The sequence below is a fragment of the Giraffa tippelskirchi genome, chromosome 6, assembly GCF_054371585.1.
Source record: "Giraffa tippelskirchi isolate mGirTip1 chromosome 6, T2T-mGirTip1v1.2.pri, whole genome shotgun sequence".
NCBI lineage: Eukaryota > Metazoa > Chordata > Mammalia > Artiodactyla > Giraffidae > Giraffa > Giraffa tippelskirchi.
Window position 1 is genome coordinate 12,721,010 of NC_137280.1, and position 21,753 is coordinate 12,742,762.

Below are 21,753 nucleotides of genomic sequence, written 5' to 3' on the forward strand. Positions count from 1 at the left end.
GTGTACATGTGGCTTCCCAGGTGGCGCTAGTGGTAATGAACCCGCCAGCCAGTGCAGGAGACACAAGAGACACGGGTTCGATCCCTGGGTCGGGAAGATTCCTGGAGAAGGAAGTGGCAACCCACTCCAGATTCTTCCTGCCTGGAGAACCCATGGACAGAGGAGCCTGGAGGGCTACAGTGCATGGGGTCACAAAGAGTTGGACATGACTGAAGTGACTTAGCACACAGCACTCTGTGTACATGCCTTGTGCGATCCCTTTACCTTGAGTACAGGCAGAAGATGTGAATACGGTGAACCGTCACAGCCATGGTTAGGCTACTAAATCAGTTGACTTGGAGTTATTATAAAGGAAGAGTATCTGGGTGGGGCCTGACCTAATCAGGTGAGGCCCTAAGTAGATCTGAGCCCTTCCAGAAGTGGGATTCCAAGCATGAGAGCGAATAAAGGAAGGGCTACATAGCAAGAAGCAGCAGGAAGGCCCTAGAAAGATGAAAATGGTCCCCAGTCAGCCCGGGAAATGGGAGAGCCATCAGAGAGTGACAAGGAACTCATTCTGCCAACTCCTGATTGAACTGGGAAGAAGACAGTGAAAGCTCAGAGGAGACCACAGCCCCGCCAGCACCTTGGGTTCAGCCTGATGAGATCTGAGCAGAAGACCCCGTTGTGCTGTGCTGGAACTTCTGACCTGTGAGATGACAAAGGGGGGTGGTTTTCGCTTTATTATTTTAATTAAATTTCCTCTTTTGAGATAATTATAAATTCATGTTGTAAGAAACAATACAGAGAGATCCTGTGTATTCTTTACCCAGTTTCTCCCAAGGGTAACATCTTGAAAACTTACAGTACAAAATCACAACCAGCATACTGACAGTGAGACAGTCAAGACACAGAGCAACACCATCACCGCAAAGATGCCCCCTGTAGTCCTCTTACAGCCAGTCCCCCTTGCCTCCTGCATCTCCTTCTTTGGTGTATCTTTAACTCTCTGCAGTCACTAGACTATTCTCTATTTCTATAGTTTTGCCATTTCAAGAATGTTATATGAATGTAATACAATGTGCAACATTTTGGAATTGGATTTTTTTCACTCAGCATAATTCCTTGGAGATTCATCCAAGCTGTTGTGGGTACCAATGTCATTCCTTTTTACTGCAAAGTATTCCATGAATGTACCACAGTGTGTTTAGCCATTTACCTGGTAAAGAATATTTTGGTGGTTTACAGTTTGGGGCTGCTACCAGAAAACCTGCTTTGAGAGTTCGTGTACAGCTTTTTGTTTGAACATGTTTGTTTCTCTGTGATAAATACCTAGGATTGAAACTCAGGTTGTACGATTATTGCATTTTTACTGCCCAACCTTTTTGGCACCGGGGACCAGTTTCCTGGAAGACAATTTTTCCCTAGACTGAGTGAAGGGGATGGTTCAAGCAATAATGCCAGTGATGTGGAGGGGTAGATGAAGCTGTGTGGCCTGGTTCCTAATAGGCCTCAGACCACTGTACTTCCATGGCCCATGGTGGGCTGGGAATGCTTGATTTAAGGAACAGCCAAACTTTTCTAAAGTGGTTACACCATTTTGCCTTCCCACTAGCAATGTATGAGTGATCAAGTTTAATGCCATCACTACTTTTTAGATTTTCTGATAGATGTATGGTGATAACTCATTGTGCTTTTAATTTACATTTACCTAATTGTTAGTGATGTTGAGCCTCTTTTCATAGGGTTATTTACTATCTCTATATCCTCTTCAGTTGGAGAAGGGAAAGGCTACCCACTCCAGTATTCTGGCCTGGAGAATTTCATGGACTGTATAGTCCCTGGGATCGCAGAGAGTCAGACACGACTGAGCGACTTTAAATCTAATGTAAATGTATCCTCTTCAGTAAAATGTCCCTTCATGCCCTTCCCCTCAAATCTAATTGGATTGTTGTTCTTTTATTATTTGCTTTTGAATTTTGAGAGATCTTTATGTATTTTAGATACTAGTCCTTTGTTGGAAAAATGGTTTGCAAAAATTTTCTCACTGTCTGAAAATTATCTTTTCATTCTCTAACAGAATATTTGCAAAGCAAATTTTAAAATTTTGATGAAACAATTTTTTTCTTTTATTGGTCATACTATTGGTGGCAAGCCTAAGAATTCTTTGCTTAGCCTTGGATCCCCCAAAATTTTTCTGATGTTTTCTTTTCTGAAAGTTTCATAGTTTGCATTTTGCATTTAAGGTCATGATCCTTTTAAGCTAATTTTTTAATAAGATGTGAGATTTAAGTTGAGGTTCATTAAAAAAAACCAGCCTTCCTCAATTGAACTACTTTTGTAATTTTGTAAAAAATTAGTTGGGTATATTTGTGTGAATCTGTTTCTGAATTCTCTATCCTATTCCATTGATTTATGTGTCTATTACTCTGTAAATATCACAGCTCTGTCTTGAAATCAAGTAGGCTGATTCCTTCCATTATATTCTTTTACAGAACAATTTTAGCTATTTTATTTCATCTGCATTTCCAAATAAATTTTAGAATAATTTTATCTATATCTATAAAAAATCTTACTGGGATTTTGATAAGAATTGCATTAAACCTGCATATAAATTTGGGAGAATTGACCTCTTAATTATGTTGAACTTTCCAATCCATGAACACACTTTGTCTCCATATATTTAGATCTTTGATTTCTTTCAACATTGTTTTGTTGTTTTCAGCATAGAAGCATAGAAGTTCTGTAGATGTTTTGTTAGATTTACACCTAAGTATTTCCTTTTTTTTTTTTTGAGTAATTGTTAGTGGCATTGTATTTTGAGCTTTGATGCGCACCTATTCATTGATGTATAGAGATACAATTACATTATTATATACAATTGTGTATATAGAAAACAAATGAGTACATTTATTGTATGTTTGTCTTGTATCTTGCAACTTTGCTGAACTCACTCATTTGCTCTAGGAGTTGGGTTGTTTTTGTTTGTTTACTTAAAGATTCCATGGGATTTACTACACAGTCAACCATGTCATTTGCAAATAGGGACAGTTTTATATCTTCCTTTCTGATCTGTATGCATTTTAATTCCTTTTTGTGCTATTCATTTGGTTAGAACTTCCAATACTATATTGAGTAAGAGTAGTGAGAACAGACATCACTTACCTTGTTCTTAACCTTGGTGGAAAAAGCATTCAGTCTTTCACCATTAGGTGTAATATTAGCTGTAGGCTTTTGCTAGATACTTTTCAACAAGTTGAGAAAGTTGTCCTCTATTCTTATTTTCTTCTGAGAGTTTTATCATGAACACATGATGAATTTTGTTAAAAAATTTTTGCATCAACTGATAAGACCATGTGGTTTTTCTTTTTTAGCTATTAATATGGTAGATCACAATGATTGATTTTCAAGATTGAACAGCCTTGCATTCTTTGAATAAACCTCCTCTGGGAGGGTGAGGAAGACCATTGGGAATGCTTTGTTGAATTTTAAGCCTCTTAAAAACAAATGGTGAGGCGTTCACCAGGCAATTAGGGAGGGAAAGAACTTCCAAGGTGAGGTATTACAGTTACAAAGGCACTGAGGCAGGAAACTGGCTTCTTTGAAAAAAATGCAAATATTTCAGAATGTCTGGAGCGTTGAGACCCAGAGGGAGAATGGCAGGAATGAGACTAAGATGTAAGCAAGGCACAGTTCCAAGGCTTTGTAGGCTGTGCTCTGGGCAGAGGCCTTTCACTGAAGGTGATGGAAACCACTATGAGGCTGGACACAGAGAATGATCCTGTAAAGTTTGCCTTTTGGAAACCCCATGAAAAGGGAACTGGAGGACTGAGCCTGGAGAAGGTGAATCAATAGGAAAAATCCAGGAAAGGAAGGATGGAGTCTTGCATCACCACTAACACTGAGCGTACCATCTTCCGTCTTCGAATGCTTCTCCTCAAAGCCCCTGACTCTCCTTAGCCACTTGCCCAAGGTCATCTCAGACTCTTCTTTCTTTCATCTTCTGCAATTGATCAGTTGACAGAGCCTCTGTGTCCTCATCTCTTCTGTCCCTTTGCTCCACTCACTGCCACCAATTCAGTGAACCTGTAATATTCCTGTACTGCTCACTGGCCTCCTATGTCTGCATTTCCTCCATCTCCAATTCATTCTCCTGGAGTAGGAAATGACAACCCACTCCAGTGTTCTTGTCTGGAAAATTCTATGGACAGGGGAGCCTGGTGGGCTACAGTCCATGGGGCTGCAAAGAGTTGGACATGACTGAGCACGCACACACAATTCATCCTCTGTCCTTGGCCCTGCTTTCATCTTTAAAATTCTCTAGTCAGATCACTTCCATTTCTCTATAAAAACTCCAGAAAGGGGTCGCTTGGTTTGAATCAAATGGAACAGACTCCTGGCTGCCTGGGGGCATGGACTGGGGTCTTAGGGGAACTGCTTTGGAAGGTATTCAAGAGAAATCTCATGTGAGTTGTCAGGGGGCCTCCAGTGCCAAGGGCAGCCCTCTACAGGACAGAGTACTGATGCTTGAAAAGATACCCTCTCTTTAGCATGCGTGACCTCCACCAAACTGCTCATTTTTTTCTTGCGACCTCCCTCTCAAGCAAGCTAGTTCATGACAGGCACACAGAGACACTCAATACGTACCTGGTGAATTGAACTGAATTGAACATAGTTCAGCCAGCTTATTGCTTTATTATTATTTGCAATCTAATCTGTGTTTCTGGGACTCCCCCCCCCCCCCCCCCCCCGCTCTTACCTACCTCAATGTTAGAAAATCTCTCCTTTCTCTGTGCTTTCCTGTGCTTGGAGGCAGGACCTCTAGGGTCCTAGCTACCCAAGACCGCTGGCTGCTGGGTCTGTGCACCAGGGTCATCCTGCCAGGCCCTCAGGCACATTTTGGTGTAAATTGTGACAGTCTTTGGGGGCAGGGATTGAGCTGTCTTTGTGATGAGGGTGGGGGCATGACCCTCCAGTCCCTGCTAGTCCAAGGACAGCGAGTATTTATTTAGTAAATGAGTGCTAATATTTGGTTACATGCAAAGCCCCCAGGGAGTCATTCCAAGAACACAAACGGACATCCCAGGCTTCAAGTTCCCTGACCCAGTCTATCACCATCCCCAGCCCTCACAACACATGTGAACGCCCAAGACGGAATTATTGACCTTCCTTCATTATCTTTGTTTCTGATCTGCTCCCTAAGTCCTCTCTGAGCCTCTTTTATGGCCCTATGTTGCCCAGGCATCCACTCTTGGCGTTGTTGCTGCCTGACGCCTCCCTCTTCCTGTCCCAGGTCCTTTGTTCAAACTTGTTGTATCTCCACTTATAATAGCTATTAAGGAATTCCTCCCCAGTCCCAACCCTCTCTGCCCTTGAGTACTATCCACTCACCTCTTGACCATGATGACCTTCCGGTCTTGGATCATCTTATCTTCTGTGTCAGGAACAATGGTGGTGGTGTCAATAGTGAGAAGAGTGGCCTCAGGGTGGTCCAAGTGGTTGCGAGGATGTGCTGGAGGCTTGACTGAAGGACAGGAGGCCTTCAGAGTGGAGGATTCTAAGAATTATCTTTGGGAAGGAATACAAAGACACAATGGCAGGTCATAGATTTAACTTTTCATGACATCCTATAAAAATCAAGCCTCTGTTAATATCATACCCAGTCTTGTAAGACCGGTGGTGGTAAAAGGAGCTTTATGTGTACAAGGTGGCTGGATCTCATGGGAACATGAGGGAACAGCTGCCTCTTTAATTTACTGCCCAAGCCCTGCCCACAGTGTGACTCTCTGTATTCAGTCCATCCAGTGAGATCATATTGGAAAACAGACACCCCTTAACCAGGGCACTTAGACTTAAGAGGACCCAGGCTCCCTGGCTGTGTGATCCCGTAGCATCGGCAATTCCCATCTTCAAATGTTGTAAATGACTGCTTGGAGCATTAATAAGCATGAATGGCTGTCACTAGTCTGCTTCCCTGGTCTGTCTGTATGTCAGTCATTCCCATAACCTACATCATAGCTCAGTGACTGCCACAGACTGATGCTTAACAGATATCTGTTAAATGAATGAAAGAATGGGTAGATGAATGACTAAATGAATGAGTGAATTTTGCTTACAGTTCAAGGATAGCAAAAGAGAAAAAAGACCCAGAAAGCTAGTTACAACTGAGGAATTGGGCTTACACAGTGTAACTTACCCATCTCCAGCTTGTGTCCCTCTCCAGGCTCTCCCTGCCTAGCTTCTGGCATCTCTCCACACCTCTCCCTTCCCATCTAGTGCTCTCCAGCCCGGCTAGACCTCAAGACAGATGTACGGGACAAGGGAAACAGGAACTCTCTCCATGGTGGACGAGTTGAGTCTGAATCCACCCTCTTATATTCCAGATTTCTGTATGAAGGCCTACATCTTCTCGGGATGACATGTCTACTCCTTTAGGGGGTGTGTACTTCCTCTAGGTCAGAAGGGTAAAGAGCTTTCACCTCCCTTGGCAAGGTTCATCAGTTTCTCCTAAAGTACTCTATTGAGAATTAGCATGAAAGCATAGGTGATTCATTAACAGTGTCTGCATTGGGTGTGGCCAGGAGGAGAGAGAGTTTCTATGGTGCATATTAGGGATTCCCTGGTGGCTCAGACAGTAAAATGTCGGCCCACAATGCGGGAGACCCAGGTTCGATCCCTGGGTCAGGAAGATCCCCTGGAGAAGGAAATGGCAACCCACTCCAGTACTCTTGCCTAGAAAATTCCATGGATGGAGGAGCCTGGTGGGCTACAGTCCATGAGGTCACAAAGAGTCGGACATGACTGAGCGACTTCACTTTCTTTCAGCAGGACAATCTGCCTTATACAGCAAAGAAATCTAACAGCCACACTTAGGGGGATTGTTTCATACTTATCCTTTAAGGAGTTAAGGTTTCCCTCATCAGTCTTCACAGGTACTATTCCACTACAAAAATGTGTGCTAAGTTGCTTCAGTCATGTCCAACTCTTTGCGACCCCATGGACCGTTGCCCACCAGGCTCCTCTGTACGTGGGATTCTCAAGGCAGAATCCTGGAGTGGATTGCCATGCCCTCCTCCAGAGGAATCTTCCCAGCCCAGGGATCGAACCCACGTCTCTTACCTCTCCTGCACTGGCAGGCAGGATCTTCACCTCTAGCGCCACCCGGGAAGCTTGGTGAGGGACGTGTCTGTGTCCTTTTCTGTTGTGATATTTTTCCTTCTGAGAGGCAACAGAAGCTGAAGGAAGCAACTGCGACAGGATAGTATTTCTTAAACCCAATTCTGTCACTATTATTTTTGTAAATTTTATAATTTTATTATGAGCCTTTAATGGGATGCTACTGGGCTTCCCTCATAGCTCAGTTAGTAAAGAATCCACCTGTAATGCAGGAGACCCTGGATCAATTCCTGGGTCAGGAAGATCCGCTGGAGAAGGGAAAGGCTACCTGCTCCAGTATTCTTGGGTTTCCCTTGTGGCTCAGCTAGTAAACAATCCACCTGCAATGTGGGAGACCTGGGTTCGATCCCTGGGTTGGGAAGATCCCCTGGAGAAGGGAAAGGTTACCCACTCCAGTATTCTGGCTTAAAGAATTCCATGGACTGTATAGTCCATGGGGTCACAAAGAGTTGGACACGACTGAGCGAGTGTCACTTTCATCCTCTTTGGCAAGCATCATCCCTGAGCTCTGTCCAATGGCTAAACCAAGGACAGGGTACCCATCGTGGCTCTTGACCTCCTTGGGTCTGAACCACATCTCCCGATGGGCCCCAAAGGGAGTCTGGCTCAGCATCTCCCCCAGTACTCTCGAGACCGAAGCTCTTGTTGGGAAACCAAGAAGCAAGGGCAATTGCTGGGTTCCTTGTTTTGTAAGAAGTATCTTCAGAGCATGCACCCACTAGGCCTTGAGTGATGGCAGCCGGGGAAGGGCCTGAGTGGGTTTAGGTGGGTTCTTGGATTGAAGCAACACAGACTCGTTGAGCAGAGGAGGCAGAGGACAGTCTTTGTCTCACAAGTCCCTGGCAGTGAGCTACGGAGCCAGGGCAAAAACAACAAAATGCCATGAAGAGCAGAAACCAAAGGCAGGGAGACAGACAGCTGTGCAGATGAGGGGAAGGAGCTGGCAGGAACAAGATGGGAGAGATGGCGGAGACTGAGCATACGTGTCCGGTGAAGTTGAACATTTTCTTTGCAGGTTCAAATTACCCTGTGAATTTTTTCTAGTACTTTCTCATATCTCTGGGACCCAATATGTGCATGAGGCATGTCTAAGATGGATGTATTTAAAGCGGTTTTTGAAAACGCAGGTAGAGATAAGCTTCTAACTTTTAAACAGGGGAAGGGAGGGTTTTTTCCCCTGACTCAGTAACGTGACAAACCAAGCATCAACACGTCTCTTCACTCAGAATGTCTCAGCTTACCTTCCTACATTGTCTCCAGCTGTTTCTCAGACTTAGGCCTTATTTTATTTTATTTTTTTTCATTATTATTTTATTTTAGAGTGTCTTGGTGGAAACTTTCCTATTTCTTCCCTTGCGGCTTCCTTGGTGGCTCAGATAGTAAAGAATCCTCCTGCAATGCAGGAGACCCAGGTTCGATCCCTGGGTCAGGAAGATCCCCTAGAGAAGGGAATGACAACCCACTCCAGGATTCTTACCTGGGGAATTCCATGGACAGAGGAGGCTGACGGGCTGCAGTCCCTGGGGTCGCAAAGAGTCAGACACGACTGAGAGATTAACACACACGGAATATAGCTGATTTACAATGTTGTGCTGGTTTCAGGTGTACAGCAAAGTTTATACATACACAAATATCCATTTTTTTCAGATTCTTTTCCCATATAGGTTATTGCAGAATACTGCGCAGAGTTCCCTGTGCTGTATATTAAGTCCTTGTTGCTTAGAAGTGTTTAATCTTGCCCTTTCTTGGTGGGCAACATATCTGACTTGATAGTAAAGGACAGCATCCTGTATAATGGGTAAAGACTGAATATCTACCAGTGTTTATTTTCCTATTGTTTAAAAAATCATTTTACTAAGAAGTTTAAGAGACACAAAACTCTGTGGATGATTTAAGAAGTGCACTAATAATGAATGGAAAAGAGAAAGCTCATTCTGCCTCTTCAGTCATACCACTAGCATCTGACACAGAAGACTGTTTTTTTCACTTTCACTATTGATCTTTCCATTAAATAATGGAATTTATTAATTAATAATTTAATAAACCTTGATAACAATAGCAGTATATAATACTTGTAGTGATTATATAATTTATTATCCAAACTGGGACTTTTGAGAGTGAAAGGGAGTGCTAATGATCTTTAATCCAGGATGAGATGCTGGGAAAGATTGAGGACAGGAGGAGAAGGGGACGACAGAGGATGAGATGGTTGGATGGCATCACTGACTGAATGGATATGAGTTTGGGTAAACTCCAGGAGCTGGTGATGGACAGGGAGGCCTGGCGTGCTGCGTTTCATGGGGTCACAAAGAGTTGGACATGACTGAGTGACTGAACTGAACTGAACTGAAGATGCTTAATCTTATATCCTGACATACGTTCACCCTAATAACAGAAATGGCACGGATTCTGGAGTTAGTCCAAGATTTCAGTTCCAGTTCCCCACATACCTGCCTGCTATGTCAGTGCAGACATGCTTTTCACCTCCAAAGCCCCTCTTTGTTCATTTGATATTAATACTTACCTTGCAAGAGTGTTCCAAGGGTTAAGTGAGATAGTATATGTGAAATCAGCTAGCCTGGCACAGGGCTGGCATCCCAAATACAGACATATTCTTTGCTTCCTCGCAGTATTCCAGGGTTAGCAAGTTTGTCCCTTCCCTCATTTAGTCATGCACTCCTGAGTGAACTGGGCAAGCATGTTCTTTTGTTTTTGGCCATGCCGCACAGCACGTGGAAGGTGGGGTCTTAGTTCCCTGACCAGGAATTGAACCTGCACCCCCTGCTTTGGAAGCGTGGCGTCTTAACCATTGGACCTCCAGGGAGATCCCAGACAAGCGTGTATTGAACAAAAGCAACCCATCTCCACCGGGGATGTTATGGAAATTTGTGGAGGTGTATTTGGTTGTCACTATGACTTTGGGGGCCACTGTTGGCATTGAGCAGGAGGTGTCAAAGACACTAGACATCCTGAGATATGCAGAAAAATCCTGGGCAACAAAGGCTCGTCCTTCAAACTCTCTGGACCTGTTAGTGTCCCAGGGGACATTTATTTTGGTTAAAAAAAAAACTTTCTTCGTATATCTGAGCTTAGAGACCAATTTCATTTTACACATAAACACACAGCATTTGTTGCAGAGTTTCAATATGCATTAGATTTTCCAGGAACGTATCAGCAATGTGAACTAAGGGAAGGCTACCCTTCGTTCAGAATCTTACCATGAGTTGCACACCATTTCAGGAACTCCTGTTACTAGTAGCAATACCTCTGTTGGACTGCAATGGTAAAATGGAGAAGGATATGTCAGTCACTAATACAACACAACTGTCTTCAGCTGCAAGAGGTTCCCCATAGAGGAATAAGCGTCTGATCTCATGTCTGCTAGCATGGCCAAGCTTAAGGATTTACATAATGAAAATCACATTTTTACTTATAAATTATTTTTCATTTTCACTTTTTTCATTTTTCTTTTATTTCTTTTTAATAACAGGATATTGTATTCACCAGGGCTTCCCTGGTAGCTCAGTGGTAAAGAATCTGTCAGCAGTAAAAAAAAATCTGCCTGCAATGCAGAAGAGGTGGGTTCGAGCACTGGGTGGGGGAGATCCCCTGGAGGAGGGCATGTTGACCCATTCCAGTATTCTTGCCTGGGAAATCTGATGGACAGAGGAGCCTAGTGGGGTATAGCCCACGGGGTCACAGAAGAGTCAGACATAGTGACTAAACAGCAACAATTGTATTCACAGCAGAAACTGGTAGATGTCCACCAAAAGGCATATTCTCCCCTGTCTCCTGGGCCCCTGACTAGACTTGATTTCCCAGCCACCCTTGCAGTTATTTGTGGTCATGTGACTGAGTTCCAGCCAAAGGCATCTGAGAAATGATGTACAACACTTCCAGGCCTGGCCCATGAAAACCTCGTGCACTCACCCCCTCCATGTCTGCTTCTGCTCACCACCAACTGTTTACCTGCCCAGTCCTACGACAGGAGCTAGAAATAAACTTCTGTTGTATTTAAGCCATTAAATATCTGGTCTGTTTGTTTTAGCAGTTGGCGAACGTTAACTAAGGCAATGTGGTTTTCTTTTTTTTAACACTTATACATTGATTTCATTTTAAGATAGTAAAGAGGACATTATAAAATATTAGCTATAAAAGGGGCCTTAGGTTTTATAGAGTTGAGAGCCACTAGCCTAGATTGTGAAAAGTTTTTTAAGAACTATAAAATGAAGAACACATGGACTGAAATTCATCAAGTTCATCATAGAGTGTGTATGACTACAGACACACACGTGTGCAGAGATAATCACTAATTCGAGGCAGTGTGTAATAAGAACAACTGAATTGTACAGATTGGTAACCTCCAACTTTTTTCATTTTGCAACTTCATTGGCTAAAAACTTTGTGAGCAAGCACACTCTCTATATATGTACATTTTTCATAGAATTCAAGACAGTATCAACTGTATATCACATTTTACATCCCATGAAGAGAGAAAAATATTTTTGCAAATTAAATTGGGACATAAAGCTTTCTTTAGGCATCAGTTGTAAAATACATCCCAATATGAGGATGTTAAAATGTGAACCAACGAGGATCTTAGAATTGCTGAAAATTGGCCATATACTTCTAAATGAATATATTCATTTAAAAATATTCACAAAAATTGATATTTAAAAGGCTGAAATTTAAAAGCAAAATTTTCACTACTCTCTTGTTGTACCCCAAAGGATTGCCATAGCACCCCACTTTGAAAACCACAGACATAGGTCCCCTGTGGGTTCAGAAGAGAGAGGGTTCCTATTGGCCATGCCTGTGAGGCTCTGGAAAAGTGGGACAGAGTCTAGTTGGAAGATGCTCCCAAGCACAGAACAGACAGAGATGTTTGGGGGACCAAGAAGGGACCTCAGGTCTGGAAGTGACTGAGATTCTGAGCTTCCGTGTTAGGGATAATAACAGAAGTATAGTAGCCCAGAGAGGATCCTAGTCTTCGGAGAAATGATAAGTAACTCAAGGTGAAAAGAGGCTGTCCAAGGAGAGCTCACCTTGAACAGAGTGAGCATATGATAGCTGGGCTCTGAATTTCATTACAGCGTGGGAGAAGAATTTCAGTAGGTGCCATGTACGTTGGATCTGGTAAGCCAGGTCTGGATTTCCTGCCTCAAAATCTCCTCACTATTGACTGTCACAGTGCCTGAAATTTCTCCTTTGAAAATTAATCTTTGTCAGGTAAAGGACTGGAGTCCCCAATTAAAATACAATTCCCTTATAACAGAAGTACTTTATTTCTTGTGAGTTAATATTTCAAAGGGAACAGGTTGCTGAGAGGAAAACAGTTTAGAAATACAGTGGGAAAGCTGGAAGTGAGAGAGAGTAGTAACCCAAAAAGGAGAAAATGTTGTACTAATAGGAGAGATTGGAGGCTATGGGACCTATTGAAGGAAATTTTATGTTACAATCTACATATGGAGCCTTGGATTCTGCACTGAATTTTATATGTATATATTTATAAATTACAAAACACACAATTAACATAAACATATATATTAATCACCTTATGAGAAAATGCACATACATATATACTGCAATCATATATAACACATACAATGTATAATATAATTACGTGTAATGTATGTCTTTATGAGTATTTTTATAACATACATATTTCTGATTTTTTTTTCTTCTGTGAAAACACATACATATATTTGATACATAATATAACTATTACCTATAATTATATTCAATTGAAATAATAAAAAGAATAGCATCATTATTATATTAGAGTTATATATATAATTATGTGTCATGTGCATATGTTTTCTTACAAGGTGGTTTCTAGTAAGAGAAAAATGATAAGAAAACTCAGAAATAAACATTTTTAACATTTTCTCAGCCTAAAAGCAAAAGATGAAATCATAAGCGAAAAGACCCATTAGGTTTGAATAGATAATTTCAAAATTCTGTAACAAAGGGAAAGTACCACCAAAACCAAACAGAAGAATACATTTCCAGTAAATACAACAAAGGGTTGCTCTCTTTGCTGTATAAAGGGCACAAGCAATTCAATGAGGAAAATGCAAAAAGCCCTAAACATAAGCAAGGATGCATACAGACAGTTTGAAAAAGAAGAACTCTCATCAGTCAGTGGATACAAGGTCCATGAGGAAGAGACCGTGTCTGTGTGCTCACCACCGGAGCCCCAGAGCCTGGTCAGTGCTGTGTCACCTGTTAAGTAAATATTTGTTGAATGATTGATTTAATGAATGAACTCACTAATATAAGAAAAAGTCAATCTTGAGCTAATCAAAGGCATGAAAATTTAATTTTTTTGTCCATCACTAGAGCAAATATTTTTTAAATGGAGGAATATCCAAAGTAATTCATATCTGTTGGATCATTGAAAAAGCAATAGAGTTCCAGAAAAACATCTATTTCTTCCTTATTGACTATCCCAAAGCCTTTGATTGTGTGGACCACAACAAACTGTGGAAAATTTTTAAAGAGATGGGAATACCAGACCACTTGACCTGCCCCTTGAGAAATCTGTATGCAGGTCAGAAAGCAACAGTTAGAACTGGACATGGAATAGCAGACTGGTTCTAAATCGGGCAAGGAGTACGTCAAGGCTGTATATTGTCACCCTGCTTATTTAGCTTATATGCAGAGTACATCATGAGAAATGCTGGGCTGGATGAAGCACAAGCTTGGAATCAAGATTGCCGGGAGAAATATCAATAACCTCATATATGCAGATGACACCACCCTTATGGCAGAAAGCAAAGAAGAACTAAAGAGCCTCTTGATGAAAGTGAAAGAGGAGAGTGAAAAAGTTGACTTAAAGCTCAACATTCAGAAATCAAAGATCATGGCATCTGGTCCCATCACTTCATGGCACATAGATGGGGAAACAGTGGAAACAGTGACAGACTTTATTTTTGGGGGCTCCAAAATCACTGCAGATGGTGACTGCAGTCATGAAATTAAAAGATGCTTGATCCTTGGAAGAAAAGTTGTGACCAACCTAGACAGCATATTAAAAAGCATATTACTTTGCCAATAAACGTCCGTCTAGTAAAAGCTATGGTTTTTCCAGTAGTCATGTATGAATGTGGGAGTTGGACTATAAAGAAAACTGAGTGCCAAAGAATTGATGTTTTTGAACTGTGATCTTGGAGAAGACTCTTGAGAGCCCCTTGGACTGCAAGGAGGTCCAACCAGTCCATCCTAAAGGAGATCAGTCCTGGGTGTTCATTGGAAGGACTGATGTTGAAGCTGAAACTCCTATACTTTGGCCACCTGATGGCAAGAGCTGACTCACTTGAAAAGACCCTGATGCTGGGAAAGATTGAGGGCAGGAGGAGAAGGGGACAAAGGATGAAATGGTTGGATGGCATCACCGACTCGACAGACATGAGTTTGAGTAAACTCCGGGAGTTGTTGATGGACAGGGAGGCCTGGCGTGCTGTGGTTCATGGGGTCACAAAGAGTCAGATACGACTGAGTGACTGAACTGAACTGAACTGAAAGTAATTAAATATAATGAAAAGGACTTTCTCATGGGAATCGATGGTATGACTCCAAAGGAAAGCAGTTTGTCAATAACATTAACCTTGATGTGTCAGAACTTTTCACTGCTCACCTCCTTTTTTTAAAATTTTTCTTTTATTTAATTAATTAATTTATTTAGGTTGCATGAGGTCTTCATTGCTGTGCACAGGCTTTCTCTAATTGAGACGAGTCGGGGCTACACTCTACTGCAGTGCGTGGGCTTCTCATTGCGTGGCATCTCTTGTTATAGAGCACAGGCTCCAGGCATGTGGGTGTCAGTAGTTGCAGCACGTGGCCAGTAGTGGTGGCTCTTGGGCTCAAATGTGTGGAGCATGAGCTTAGCTGCTTCGCAGCATATAGAATCTTCCCAGACCAGGGATCCAACTCCAGTCCCCTGCATTGGCAGGCAGATTCTTCACCACTGAGCCATCAGGGAAGTCTTTACCTACTTCTTGTGCGTGGGAAGAACACACCTCCTCACCCTGCTTCCCCTCCTTGGAGTCAGAACGTGCTGTGTACCTAGTTCTGCCCACTGGGTTATGGGCAGAGGTGATGATGTGTGTCACTTCTGGACGGAAGCATTTAGGAACATGCCTGTGAAGATGTGATCACGGAAGAGGCCCCTGCTGAGAAGGTGGAGCCGAAAGATTGAAGAGCCTCGACTGCAGAAGGAAGACAGCAGCTTCAGAGAGTAACCTGAACCGAAAGATGATGTCGTGGGACTAGGAACTAAATTCTTAATCACATTTTGTTAGGTCATCGAGATATGAGGGCTGCTTTTCCTGTGGCACACCTAGCTTATTTGATTAATATGTTTATTTCATTCTGTTCATGTGAATATCTATTGAGCTAAGCACCTACTGTAAGATGGACCCAGAAATTCCATTTATGAGGAAAGAGAAAATCATCCTAAATAAGGAAAAGATATTTATATATGAAGATGCTCATTGTAAGGTTATTTTAAAACCAACATTCCCATAACAGAACAGTAACTCTCCAAAGAAAAACATATCATGTGCCTTAGTAGATATTTATAAAGAAGAAGTAATAACATGGGAAAATATTTGTGACTGTCATTCTCTTAAATTTCCTATGCATATTGAAAAACCAGATTGAAAGAAAAAACACGAAAAATGTTGAAGTATGGTTTTGTTGAGTAGTGAAAATTAAGATCATTTTTCCTCTTTATTTCTTTCTACCATTTAAAATTTTCTAAGTATTTAAAAATAAAATGGTATTAATTTTCATAATGAAAAGCAATCATCCTCTCCTAATGTTTAGATTTATAACAAATAGGTATTTTTGTTATATCTTATTGGTAAGATTTTTTTAAAAAAAAACTTCGGAAACAAACCTTTCCCAAGTTACTCTAAAATCCAAATGATGGGTGATCTTTATATTTTTTGCTACTTTTTTTGTAGAAATGCAAATATTGCAAATTTTAAGGAAAATTTTTCTATCTATTTATCTTTTTTAAAGAGATTGCAAACTGCTTATTGATGTTTGTAATATAGAATCTGATCTTTAGCAAGACCCTCCTCCTCTCTGGAGCCCATTGTCTTTGTCTGAACAACAGAAGGCTGGGTCTCTTAGATTCCTGCCAACTCTAGCAGCCTAAGATTCTATATTCAAGTGAAATAAGAAGTTAATAATTTCATATGGCAGAGGTGTCATTCAAGCAGGTTTTGGAAAACATTTGTCTCATCAGTTTAGTGAATGGGTATCTATGGAAACAACTTACATTTACATTCAAGGGAGATAATCATTTATGAATTTATCTCCATATTATCTTCACGAAGATAAGCTGTACTGGGGCTAAGCTTCTAATAGTATGTACTAGTAGATAGGATTTTACACCTTTTTTGGTTGAATCAAGTAAAAATCAGGATGAGATACCATCAGAGTTTCAAAGACTGGAAGGTTTCACTTGAAAATAAGCTACAGGGATCCAGGGAATCACAGCATTCAGTAGACACAATTTTTTAAAGCTTGAGAAAAACATTCTTGGAGGATGGCAGAACGAACCAAGTAAACATGGAAAGCAGAAGAGAGAAACTAGAAGCAACCAGTATCATTTTTCCTTCAACCTGAGTCATTTTTTAAAAAATTATTTATTCTTAATTGAAGGATAATTGCTTAATAGTACTGCATTGGTTAACTGGGTCATTTTTAACCAATGATTAGATGCTTATCTCTGGGCCTGAGCTTCTTCTGCATGTAGAAAAGGAGAGACTTTAACCAGGTGATGTCTAAGATTCCTTGCAGCTCTTATATTAACAAAGTGACTGAGCTAGTATTTAGTATTCTTGCTATCATGCGATGTCTTTTCAGCACCAGTTGAAGAACCCAAAACCCAGGTTATGTGCCAAGAGGTTTTCTATGCTTTGATACTGTCTAATAAGGAGCACTGGTATCTTCCAGTTAACAGTTCTTGACTCCTCTAGCTGTATTGTTCAGGATTCTGGCCACTAATGATAAAAGCTGAACATGATTTAGCTTAACTGGAAAGGGGGAGCCTTGGCTCACGTAAACACATCACTGAGAGAACACGGGTCAAGTGACAAAGGACAATGGATTCGGGAACTCAAACTCTGTCAAGACTCTCCCAGCCCTTTGGGTGTCAAAGGCTGTGTGTGTCATGCCCCCCTTATTGTGAGGGATGTGACTATGGGCAGCTCTGGGTCCTAAGCTTAGGACCAGAAGGAAAACTAGGTCTCCAAGTAAATCAGGTAGAGACATTGATCACACAGCTTGGGTTACTGCCCAACACCTGAGTCGATTATCGTGCCCAGAGGCGGGAAGTATGCTGATCTGGCTCAGCATTTGCCCAGTCTTTGTTGTCAAGAAGATTTGAGTCTGTTATTAGGAGTTGAAGGAAAAGATGCTGAGCAGAAAACTCTAGCTGGTGTACTTGTTTTCTGCTTCTTGTATGTAGCAAGTTATCACAAACATAATGGCTTAAAACGACCCCATCTGTGAGTTCACAGAGCTGTAAGTCAGAGGTCTGTGCTCGGCATGACTGGATTCTCTCCTCAGGACTTCACAAAGCCAGAAGGTGTTCACAAGCTTTTGTTCTCCTTGGGAGCACAAGGTCATCTTCCAAAGTCATGTGGTTTTAGCCGTATTCAGTTCCTTGTGGGTGTGGAACTGAGGTCCTTATTCCCTTGCTGGCTGCTGTCAGCTCCTAAAGGCTGCTCACCTCCCTTCCACATGGCCCCCTCCATCCTCAAAGCCAGCCAGAGTTGAATCTGTCTCACTCTCCCAGTCTTTTTCACCAGGAAGAGCCCAATCATTAAGTGTTAATTTGATTAGTTCAGCACTGGCCCCAGGATTATCTCCCTATTTTGAAGTCAGCTGATTTAACACCTTAATTATATCTGCAAAATCTCTTTGCTGGAATACCTAGCTTAGTGTTTGAGTAGGAGAAGGTAGATATTGGGTAAGAAGAGGGTGGGAATTGGGGACCATCTTAGAATTGTGCCAACTACCACTGCTACATGAGCTTAGGAATTTTAAATCAATCTTGAGCAGACCTATTCCAAAAGGCCAATCATTCCAAGACTTGAGTTTACTCAAGTAAGCAATTAGTCTGATAAATGAATTAGTTGTCCAAGAGTTAGGTAAACTCAAGTCTTGAATTCTTGGGCAACTAATTCATTTATCAGGCTAGTTGCTTGACTTATATATAATGAAATGATTGAATATATTTTTTATTATTAATCTGATTCTCAATTTTAGGACAATGGAGTGCAAACTAAAAGCAGAGCTTGCTTAGTTAAAAGCACATTTTAAACACTTTCTGCATGCTCTTGCTCTGTGATCTCCTAAAATCAATTCCGTTCCCCGGTTATACATCCTTATGGAGCCTTATTCTTTTCACTTGTGATGCTCTTCATTGCTTATTCAACACCAGCCCTGTAGACGATATATTGATGATGCAGAATCTGTATTTCCTGTTTAATGCGTAACATAGCATAGTGCCTGGCACACACAATAAATATTTCTAAAACAAAGAGGACAGGTGTCATGTCATACCTTGGTGTGGACTTCTGGGCTTAGGGCAGTGCCAGCACATGGTAGGTGTTCCATCAAAATGGAAGGAAGGAGGACTTCCCTGGGGGACCAGTGGTTAAGAATTTACAATGTGGAGGGGGGGATGCTGGTTCGATCCCTGGTAAGGGAACTAAGATCCCACATGCAGCAGAGCAACTAAGCCTGTGTGTCACAACTACCGAGCCCAAACACCACAACTGATGAGTTTGGACTTGAACAACAAGAACCAATGAGAGCTTTTGAATGGGGAGTGGTGTTAGCTGTGTGCATGCGTGCAAAGTCACTTCAGTCGTGTCTGACTCATTGGTTAGCTGTGCATTCTCAAGCAAATATCTTGTCATTTGGAACCTCAGGTTTCTGATAAGAGGAGTTAGGTTGCACAAGGACAAAGAGACGTGCACATCCTCTGAACGCCATAATTCATTGCCTAACTGTATGAAAGTCACAGCATTTTGCCTTCACCCTTTTGCACTCCTCACAAGGCAAGACAATCTGCTAAGAGACCAACTCTGTGAAGCTCATTAGACTTCTGTTTATTTAAGCTGGACTACCCTTGTGACTGAGTAGTTCTTTCTAACCCTGTGCTGTTGCTGCCTGGGCAGAGGAAGTATCCAAACGTGGAGGGGATTGGAAATCCTTTATTATGGGGAAAATCTCCCATCATGCCTTGCATCTTTGCTTCTAGGCAATAAGCGGAGATTCCTTTCTAACTAGTGAATATTCATTCCAGAAACTACTGAAGGAGATGAAAGCTCGAGTTTAAATTTGCCAAATATGTTTTAGCAGCAAAAAAAAAAAAAAAAAAAAGATGATTGAAACACAGTCACACACAGACACAGACACACACGCACACAGGTTTGCTGCTGTTGTTGTCATTCCATCCTGAGGATCACTTGGTTTAGCAAGCCGATAATGAACTAAACACTTTCTATAAAATGTCCAAGCCAAGGAGCAAGCTATGTGATAAGGATCCCATATATGGGAGTGTGACTAAGCTCTGAGAGAAAATATGGTAGAGATGGCTGGCTACAAATCTGGGATAATTCCTTGAGAAAGAAAAAAAAGAAGGAAGGATAACAAAACCCGCGGTGCACAGGAAATGTCTGGCTCGCAGAGGGTGAGCACGTTTGTGTGGGAAAAACCCACAGCTTGACCAGCGCCAGCTCCCAGCAGAAATGTTTTCAAAATACTGTCTTCCCAACTGCACCCTTTCAGATGTCTAAGAGGTTCTTCGGGGACTTTTGAAAAAGACCTTGGCCCTTCAGGTTGGGACATTTTTGAACAGCCTTTCTCACAGGCTTAGCTCTGTGTTCCTTGCAAACTGCTAAATCCCTCAACCTCTAGATTTTGTTTTGAAGTCATAAATTTCTCTCCAGGCATCTTGGTTTTCAGAAACCAGCACAGCGTGTTTCATTTGTGAACAACTGGAAGAAAGCAACTTTACTGCCAACATTTTTTTTAAAAGACTTTTTTTTAACTTTCATTGGCTTTTAATTTTACATAAAGGTATGCCCTGTCTGCCAGATGTTGGAAAGTGCAATGGAATTAATGTTGCTTAATCCTCAGAATCGCACTGGTTTGCTAGTCTAAAAATATCTCAACTGGCTAAAATGTTGGGCTGAATTTGCAAAATATAAATGAGAAGAGATGGATTTAATGCCCCTCACTTAGCTTCAAAAATTCAGCTGCAGGAGTGCATTTAGGAAGTTATCTACCTGTAAGTCCACTCATCTTAGCCCCATTTGTCAGCAGACCAGACCATTGGAGGTGGGTTCAGCAGGGCTTGGGTTACAGCCCCAGCCCTGACCCTTGCATATGTGTATGTTTGGGGCAAGCCACTTCACTGTAACTCAGGGTTCTCACCTGAAAAATGAAAAAAATAAAAAATCTTTTCCCAGAGATGGGTAAACATGAAATGAGATAACAAATGTAAAGCATTGATCACTAAGTTCTCACCAAATAAATGCCTGTTGTTATTAGATTGTCAGTCTCACCCTGTAGCTCAAACAGTAAAGAATCTGCCTGTGATGCAGGAGACCAGCGTTCGATCTCTGGATTGGGAGGATCCTCTGGAGAAGGGAATGGCAATCCACTCCAGTATTCTTGCCTGGAGAATTCCATGGACAGAGAGGCCTGGCAGGCTACATTCTTGAGGTCACAAAGAGTCAGACACGACTGAGAGACTAACACAGACACGCACAGTCTACATGGGAACCACTTTGGAGGACACCAGTCAGCGGGCTCCACTCAGCTGCTGGTGTCTCTGCTATAAGCCATATCTGTAAGGGTCAGTACATTGAAAATGTTAAAGCTGAAGCAAGTTTCTTCAGAATAACTTAATACACACAATCTGCTACCCACTCCAGTATCCTGGCCTGGAGAATTCCATGGACTGTAAGAGCCCATGGGGTCACAAAGAGTTGGACATGACTGAGCGACTTTCATTCTCACAATCTGAAGAACATTATTTCTTCAATAAAGTTCATTACTATTTCAATAATTATTTCATTATTATTTCAATAATTGACTATATTTTTTTCCTTAGTGAAGCAAGTAAGGTATTTATTAGGAAGGTGAAAGAGTACAGTACATGTGGATAGACACATGGGTGGACTCAGAGTCATTGAGTGGAACCCTCATGGCAGTTTGAATCACTTACGTGGGGCCTTTTTTCTGGGCTTCCTTTGGTCAATCATTTTGATTTGCCTGGTTCTGTCCATATTTGGTATATCTCAGGATCCTCCTATGTGCACACGCATCTCTCTTTTTTAACCTTAAGCTTGTTATTTTGTCTTGGGATATAGCTGATTAGCAATATTGTAGTAGTTTCAGGCAAACAGTGAAGGGACTCAGCCATACATATACAGGTATCCATTCTGCCCCACACCCCTCTCCCATCCATGCTGCCACATAACATGGAGCAGAGTTCCATGTGCTATATAATAGGTCTTTGTTGGTTATCCATTTTAAATATAGCAGTGTGTCCATGACCTTCCC

The 21,753-nt window shown here is 41.7% G+C and overlaps 1 long non-coding RNA gene across 1 annotated transcript; it reads right to left on the reverse strand.

The window, feature by feature from the left end:
- Nucleotides 1-554: 554 nt before the first annotated feature.
- On the reverse strand, nt 555-20,865 carry LOC145510949 (uncharacterized). Its single transcript, XR_014057301.1, has 4 exons — nt 20,751-20,865; nt 10,374-10,430; nt 5,371-5,547; nt 555-688 (listed from the first exon to the last, which is right to left on the reverse strand). It is a non-coding gene; the product is annotated as an uncharacterized LOC145510949 (long non-coding RNA).
- Nucleotides 20,866-21,753: the final 888 nt, after the last annotated feature.